Source organism: Benincasa hispida, chromosome 12, assembly GCF_009727055.1.
Source record: "Benincasa hispida cultivar B227 chromosome 12, ASM972705v1, whole genome shotgun sequence".
Classification (NCBI taxonomy): Eukaryota; Viridiplantae; Streptophyta; class Magnoliopsida; order Cucurbitales; family Cucurbitaceae; genus Benincasa; species Benincasa hispida.
The window spans coordinates 76395040-76404284 of NC_052360.1; the positions used below are offsets into that span (position 1 = coordinate 76395040).

General features: G+C 34.6%; 1 non-coding gene across 1 annotated transcript; it reads right to left on the minus strand.

The window, feature by feature from the left end:
* Positions 1-438: 438 nt before the first annotated feature.
* On the minus strand, positions 439-545 carry LOC120068619. Its single transcript, XR_005479257.1, has one exon. It is a non-coding gene; the product is annotated as a small nucleolar RNA R71 (small nucleolar RNA).
* Positions 546-9245: the final 8700 nt, after the last annotated feature.

Consider the following 9245-nt stretch of genomic DNA (forward strand, 5'->3'; position numbering starts at 1 on the left):
GAGACAGCCACCAACAACAAAAAAAAGAGAAAGATAACATGGCGGAACAATCTATTGGCTAACGACCGCAATAGGCTCATTCGGGACTATGCGTCACCCAACCTCTATGATTTCTCCCCAGGAATCATAAAGCCCACTCTTGACGGATCGGGGTTCGAAATGAAATCGGTGATGCTACAGATGATCCAAACTGCCTGATAGTTTGGTGGTAGGCGTGGCGAGGACCCGTATGCCCACCTCTAGAGTTTCATTGAAATTTGCAACACTTTTGTGTTCCCAAACATCTCCACTGAGGAGGTTCGACTAACTTTGTTTCCATTATCGTTGTGTGACCAGGCACGAAATTGGGCTTATTCTCTCGAACCAGGGGAGATTACTTCATGGGAGCAAGTAGTTGAGAAGTTTATGAAGAAGTACTTCCCTCCGACAGAGAACACTAGAAGAAGGAAGTTGATCACCAATTTTGAACAGGATACTGATGAATCGCTCAGCGACGCTTGGGTGAGGTTTAAGAGGCTGGTAAGAGATTGCCCACATAACGACTTACCAGACTGTTTACAGATGGAGATCTTCTACCACAGACTAAACCCTGTATCACAGACGGCTGCCAATGCGGCAGCAGCTGGAGTTTGCTGGATAAAACTTACGATGAGGCCAAGAATATCCTTGATCGCATTTCTAAACATCATGAAGACTAGAGAGAAAGCGATCAAAGATTGAGAATCAAGGACAATGACGCGAATAATGGGCTATCACATCCCTTCAGAGTCAAATGACTGCGATGATGAACTTGATATAGGGAATCGCAATTAACATCCCAGCAATGCATAATGGGCAAGTGAACACAATCAACCAGACGACCACAAGTTGTGCTACTTGCGGTGAAGGACATCCAATGGAGGAATGTAGTCAGTTTATTTTGTGAAGAATAATCTGTTTCCTAACACGTACAACCCTAGGTGGAGAAACCACCCTAACTTCGGTGGAAAAATCAACAGCAAAACTTTCAATCAGTGGGCGACAAAAAAAAGGGACTACCCGAATTTTTTCCCGCGAACCAACGGTCAAACGCAAAATCAAGCCAGTAGCTCCGCAGGCGCCACAATCTTCTCTCTTGGAGATATATTGAAAAGAATGAAAGTGTGCTTCAAAATCAAGCGACATCCATCTGTAACTTGAAAATTCAGATAGACCAGATTGCGGGCGAGCTCAAGAATATACCACAAGGGGCCCTTTCGAGTTCAACGAAACTCCCACGCAACCCAGGAGTACGGGAAAAGAGCAATGTCAAGTTGTGACGTTGCGGAGCGGAAAGACTGTGGTAGAGAAGAAGAAGAAGCCTAGCTGGACTGCTCAAATTGCACTAGAACCAGAGATTGCGTTCACTCGAGAAGAAACAAAAGAAAAAGATGCGAAGGAACTAGATATTGCATCCACCTCGGAGCCAAAAGAACAGGGGACTGTAAGAATACAACTGCCAACATTCCCACAGAGACTCAAAAAGAAGAAAATTGATGAGGTGTAGTATCAACGCTTCATGGATATGCTAAAACAGTTGCATATTAACATTTCGTTCACAGAAATGATTGAACAGATGCTCGCATATGTAAAGTTTCTAAAGGATATGGTGACAAAGAAGAGAAGCACTGGTAAGTTCGCAACGGTGGCTTTGACGCAGAGTTCAAAATCTATCATCCCACTAAAAATGTGCGACCCTGGGAGTTTCACTATACCTTGCTCTATTGGAGGGTTATACATTGGTCAAGCGCTATGCGATCTCGGGGCCAACATCAACTTGATGCCCCCGTCAATTTTCAAGCAGCTGAATGTGGGGCAGCTTGAGCCCATGACATCGACTCTCAAATTAGCGGATAGATCTTTTGTGCATCTAGAGGGGAAAGTGAAGGATGTTCTAGTTACGATCGACAAATTTATATTACCAGCAGACTTCATCATCCTGGACTACGAAGTAGACAAGGATATGCCCATGATCCTGGGGCGACCATTTTTATCCACCAGTCGTGCCCAGATTGATGTGCACAAAGGAGAGATCACACTGAGCGTGAATGGACAGAAGCTCAAGTTTGACATTATCTGAGCCATGAAATATCCTGATGAAGAAGACCTCAATGAATCCGACGATGAACCAAGTTTGAATGAAGAAGAAAAGTCTGAAGATGAAAATGAAGATGATATGATCACATCCATTGTAGCATGCAATGCGATCACAAAAAAAAAAAAAAAAACAAACAAACAAAGAAGATGAGATGATCGCATCCAAAGAAGAAAATCTGACAACGAATGAAGAAAGAAAAACAACAAAACCATCCTTGGATCAACCACAACAATAGAGCTGAAGACCCTTCCTAACCACCTGAAGTATGCTTTTCTGGGGTAGAATGAAAAACTACCTATAACCATTTCCTCTGCACTTAATAAAGACTAAGAAAATGCGTTACTAAGCGTCCTGAGAAAGTATGTAAAAGCAATTGGTTGGACGCTCGCAGACATTAGAGGAATTAGCCCCGTATACTGCATGCATAGGATTCATCTTGAAGAGAGTCACAAAGGATCGATAGAACATCAGCGCAGACTCAACCCTACGATGAAAGAGGTCGTAAAGAAGAAGATAATCAATTTGTTAGACGCGAGCATCATCTATCCAATAATCGACAACATGTGGGTCAGTCTCGTGCAATGCGTGCCGAAGAAAGGAGGGATGATGGTAGTCCCTAATGCAAATAACGAACTGATACCAATGAGAACCGTCACCGGATGGCGGATTTGCATGGACTACCACAAATTAAATGCGGCAACAAAGAAGAATCATTTCCCTTTCCCTTTCATCGACCAAATGCTAGATCGCCTAGCTGGGAATGACTTCTACTGCTTCTTGGACGGATATGTCGGCTATAACAAGTCATGATTGCTCCTGAAGATCAAGAAAAAACCACATTCACCTGCCTGTATGGAACATTTACGTTTCGACGCATGCCGTTCGGCCTTTGCAATGTGCCGAGCACTTTCCAAAGGTGTATGATGACCATCTTTTCTGAATATCTTGAAGACTCTGTGAATTTTCATGGACGGCTTCTCTGTGTATTGACAAACATACGAAGTTTGTCTCAACAACCTGGAGAAGATATTGAAAAGATGTGAAGAGACGAACCTCGTGCTTAATTGGGATAAATGCCACTTCATGGTGAAGGAAGGCATTGTGCTTGAGCACAAAGATCTCCAAGGATGGTTGGAGGTGGACAGGCAAAAATTGAGGCGATTGAAAAGCCTCTCACCTCCAGCGACGTGGTACGATTAGATCGAATAAGCCCTTATGGAATAAATATTAAGCCGCCTGTGAACCCTCAGGGACTGTCTTATTCAATGTTTGTTCAATTACTCTTTTACCCGCAAATGCGATGTAGGCATTGGGTTCGGCAATAATGATATCTGTCAGGAGCTTCTTGGGACATGCTGGTTTTGTCAAAGACTTTTCTGAGATTGCATTATAAATGCATTATATAATAAGGTGGTTATTATATAATAATATATATTATTAATTAAATTAAAATTTGTTTTAATTTAATTTAAATTTTGAATTAAAGGGAGGGAGTTATGAAAATAACTTCCCTCCCCATTTTTCTCTCATGATCGTGCAGATAGGGGTTTGGTTGGTAGAGATTAGTCTTCTTCTCCCCTTACTTCTTATGCAGAGAATGTGACAGAGTTTTGATCCCAAAATCATTTTCTCTGAAAATCTTCTTCTCCTCTCAAAATCTTTCTCTCCATCTCCCAAAATTAACGCAGAGCTCACAACTCTTGTGGATTCTCATCCTAAAAAAGAATCCAAGGTTTCCATTGTTGTAATGTTCGAGGTTGGATTGGGTTGTTGAGTTTTTGGTGTTCATTGTCTAAGAAGAATTCGAAATCAAAGAGGAATTACGTGAATAAAATAATCTTCAAGGGTAAGTAGTCTCAAACCTATTTAATTCCTCTTATTTGTTCTTCAAAGCATGTTGTAAATTTGTGAATGCATAAGTTTTTTTTTGCATTATGATTTTTTTTGTTTCTGTAAAATAACTAAATTGGGACTCGATCTTTTTCCTCTTGGGTTTTCACAAACTTTCACCCAGTTGGTTAGGGGATGTGCAGAACTAATTTGCCCTAAATTGAAGACGGAAATAATTGTTTTAGTTTTAGGATTCTGGAGGCATTGTCTGTATGGAGAGGAAATATGCATAGGCCATGGTAGTTGAGGAGCTTATCTATCATGATCGATAAAGATAGTTGGGGACAAAAATGATGGAGTTAGCATGCAATTAGCGGAAGAGATCAGGATCATTAGGCACTCCAATTCATTAATTTTAGCAATTAAGACAGTATGCTTAAGAACAAGTAATAAGGCTTTTGGAAACATACCTTTGAAGACTTCGAAATCTTCAAGCTTCAGTTTGATTCCTCACTCCAAATGGATGTAGACTACCACTTGATCTTCCCTACTATTCTCTTGGACCTTAGATTGGATTGCGGTATCCAAAATGAGCTTGAATTCAAGAGAGAACAACCTCTCTATTATCCCTAAAAGTCCATCTTGTACCCTATGTCCCTAGCTATCTACCCGGTCTTACCTTTGAAATTGGAGACTTATTGAGTCGGTACTATTGAGCCAACCCCCACTTATGAAAATCTAAGGATAATCTCGAATAAATAGGAATTCATAGTTAGCTCAAGATTAAGGTTGTGTTACCTAGGTCATCATTTTGAAATGACCAATCTTAAACAGTAAACAACGTTATAAAGAAAGAGTGACTTTATTTCTTGGCCCAGTCTTACACAAACTCATTGCATAGGACACCTTCACTCGCATGTCTCCATATGAACGATCCAGGATCATATTATTTGTACTAAATACAAAGTGGACCGCATCTGATAGTGTCACTAGAATTAGGTACCCAACCTTATTCGTATACTATAGACCGTTTTGGCTATCTACTCAAACTTGATCCACTCTTATGTCTCCACATAAAATACAAGTACTCATGTAACAACAATGAATCTTAGTTTATTGTATTTAGTGCAATTTACATATTCAATAATAATTTTATTGAACAAAACCTTAATAAAATCTTTATTACAAATAGAATATATTTAAATTGACAAACTGCGATTTTAGGACATACAATCCAACAAACTCCCACTTGGACTAAACCCCCCTCGGACCAGGAGAGGGTGTGGCGCCACATTGTTTAAGACTCGAAATCAACAATTAAGGGAGCAATTTATGTACTTACCCCTGCTTCAGAGAATGTGTGAATTCCATCTTGTATAGCTGAATTCCCAGCTCCCCAATTAGACAAATTCCCAAAATGGTAGGCTTGTTGAGTTGGCGATTTGGCCACTCTCACCCATACAAATCAAAGGACTGCCTTATAGGCAAGAGTTCACAACTCATTCAGGATTAAGGTCATGTTACCTATGGGCATCCTGGTGAAGTGAAAATCTCTATTATGAACGGGTAATATAATGAGACTAAACATTTCGTGGTCCGGTCTTATACAAACTCCTTTGTATCAAATATTCTCGCTCGCAATCTGGACCAGCGAATTTCCCCATATTTCATCGCATAGTGCGACGTAAATGGCAATAGTTGCACCTTACTATGTGATTGTTACTTTTTAGTCGCATGAGTGGTGCGACAAACAAGATTTATAATTGTAAGTTTGCGACTTTTTATGTATTTGCCGCAACCTTTGCAACGAAAAATGCATTTCGTCCCTAGAGATGCGACAATGTATTTTTAATCGCTAAATGGTAGATTTCTTGTAGTGCAATAAGAGAATTTTAGGGTTTTGTATCTTTCCTTATTAAAATAGGAGATACGTGGGAAATTACCAAACTTAAATTTTTTTTCGTAAAAATATTTGTACATTCTTAAGATATTGTGGAAATGCAAGTTTTTAAATATATTAATATGTGAAAATAATATTGATTTTTATTTGTTTTAAAAAATATTAAGATTTATTTTAAGGTTAAATCACTTTTTTTTTTTATTTTTTTTAATTTTTTAATTTTAAATATTTAGAAGTACATGCATTGCATATAAGTTCATGACCTTGAAAATGAAAGGTATATGTATAAGTTAAAATAAGAGTCTTATATAAAACTTGATAAAGTAGAGTTGAGTATTTAATGAGCAGAGAATTCAAGAGAACTATTAAATGATATCTTTTGTAAAAAAATGATTTTTTTTTTTACCGATTTAGATATATGATATTAAGGGAATAAACAAACTCCATTAAAAAAAGCCACAAATAGATTAATAATATTTATATTTATAGTAAGAAAACTATGAAATAAAAGTGAACTACTTATATTATAATTAAAAACATATTTCCAATATTTATCTTTAACTACTATTCAATTTCTTTAAAAAAAAAAAATGTCTTTTTAAAAGATTATTCGATCTCAATCTCAATTAAATAAAAAATAAATCTTAATCTCAATCTCACTCAGAAGAAAAAAATCAATTAAATAAAAATAGTGTAAAGAATATTATCTTTATTTTAAGGTTAAATCTCTTTTTGTTTTTTAATAATGAAATCTCGTTTTGCTTTTAAATTATCATTATTATAACTTTAATCAATTTTATATGCATGATTATATACGTTTTTCTTTTCGAGCTAAACTATTAAGGCTCATTGGGAAAAATAGTCAAATTTATTTAATTTTAAATTAAAATCCTATCACATTAGTCGAAGTTATTTCAATAGATATGTCGTAGGTAAAATTGCTATTTAGAGTGACTAATTAGTTAATCTAGTAATCTACTATATGAACCATATAAGAACTTTTTAGAAATAATACAGTTAAGTTATCACTTTGCAAAATTAACATGTCTTTTGAAAATTTGTAAAAATGGTTTTTCTCTATCATCTCAGACGAGATCGACCATGAAATTTTAGTTAAAAAATCAATTTTTTTTTAACTTATTGATTGTTTGGAACTTTCTCGATACATCTTGGTAGATTATACACCAAAATTATGTGCATCTCAGTACTAATCCCAGATAAAATAACACTGAGATTCTATATATGTTAGCTTGTTTGGTGAAATCTCGAGCATAGATAATATCAAAATTCATATATTTAAGTTTTTTTTTTGTGGAATTTTGGATAAGATTAACACCGAGATTTTATATATATTTCAAATCTTACTCAATTTTTTTTTTGAAAATTTTCATATTTCCCAAAATTTAAAAATATTGAATCAAAGTTGAAAAATCCATTTTGATAATTGGAAAACCCATTTAGAATTTGGAAAATCATATAATTGTGAAAACATAAATTATGCTAAAATTTTGAAAATTATGTAATAATTTGATATAATATTTAGTAAACATAATCGACTTTTGAGAAAATTTGAAAATAATATAAGACTTCGTATAAGATTTGGGAAGATTACATAAAAGAATTATCAAATCTTGGTGTATAATAAGACGAGATGGGTCCAAAACAATCAAAAGAATTAGAAAATCTGTGTAATCGAATTAGCAAATGCCTTAATTATAACGGATTATTCTAAATAATTTTTCATTAGCTGGTATGTAGAACCGTTGCCAATGCCAATGAATGAGTGAAACCTTCCTTATGGGTAGCATTAGCATCTCTTTCTGCCTTAATTATAACGGATTATTCTAGATTTTTTCATTTATATTATTAAATAGTTTCCTCTTCACCTTACATGTTGGATTCAAATAGTATTCGACGAGACCATCAAACTCAAAATATGTGATTTACGACTTTAAATATTTTTAATATAGGGAAAAAGGATAAAAGATGAAAAAAATTGGCTTTTTAGAAATTCATATTCATGATTAACAATAAATCTTTTAAAAAAATGTTTCTTTCTTTTTGTGGAAATATTAACTTAAACATAAAGCTAAAAAAAATTCTTTTTGGAAATATGTTTTGTTTCATTTATATAAATTCTTATGAAAAGAAAATTGCAAAAATAAACTAGGCAAAAGGATTGTTTCTCAAGTGTTGGCAAGAGAAAGAACCAAAAAAATGTTTCATTCTAAAAAATAGCAATAAAGTTTTAAAATTGGAAAAATAGAAAAATGTTGTGAATTTGAGGAGCACAACGAGAACATGGATGTCAATAAAATATAATATAATAATAATATATAAAAGTAAATAAATATCAAAATAAATAAAACATAATAAAATAAAATAAAATAACAAAATATAAAGCTTATGTAATAGAAAATATGGAAATTTAAAATTCTCCAACCCTTCCTTTTCTTTTCTCATCAATTGTGTAATCCCAAGATCCATCAAATGCTACTATTTATAGGCAATTTGACAAGTTGGAGGTGGAATGAAGTGGACACTAAGGATGAGTCTCCAAAGGCACTTGGACTTTAGGTAGAATAACATATAGTGGTGATGGAAAAATTACACATGCTCTTTTAGGACACTAATCATGGGTACTAATGGGCATCTATTTTATTATAATATTTACAATATTTCCCCTTATATGCTCATTATATATATGAAATATGTCACACTAAAACCTTATTAGGAAAAACCCAATGAGAGAAACCCTAATGAAAGAAAAACAGTACACATTTCATATAATATATACTTCTAAAGAATACAATATATTTACTCCTCCTCATGAAAAACATCACTTAAGATCTTTGAGCCGTTACATTCCAATGTTGTGTACTAATTTTTCAAATATTGCGATTGGTACTATTTTGTAAATAAGTCTGTTAGATTATCTTTCGAACAAATTTGTTATATAGTAATGTCGCCATTTTCTTCAAGATCATGGGTATAGAAAAGCTTTGGTGAAATATGTTTTGTTCTATCTCCTTTAATGTATCCTCCTTTGATTTGGGATATGCATGCTGTGTTGTCTTCGTATAATATCGTTGAAAGATTTTTATTAGAAGACAAAACACACATTTCACGAATATGTTGAGTCATTGATCTTAGTCATATACATTTTCGACTAACCTCATGAATCATTAGAATTTTAGCATGATTTGAGAAAGTAGTCGTTATGGTCTATTTCACTAACTGACACGATATAACAGTTCCTTCACATGTCAATAGATAACCTATTTGAGATCTAACTTTGTGAGGATCTGATAAATATACAGAATCTGCAAAATCAACTAGATCAAAATTTGATTTATTTGAATAAAAAAAATTCATGTCGATCGTTCCTCGGAGATAACG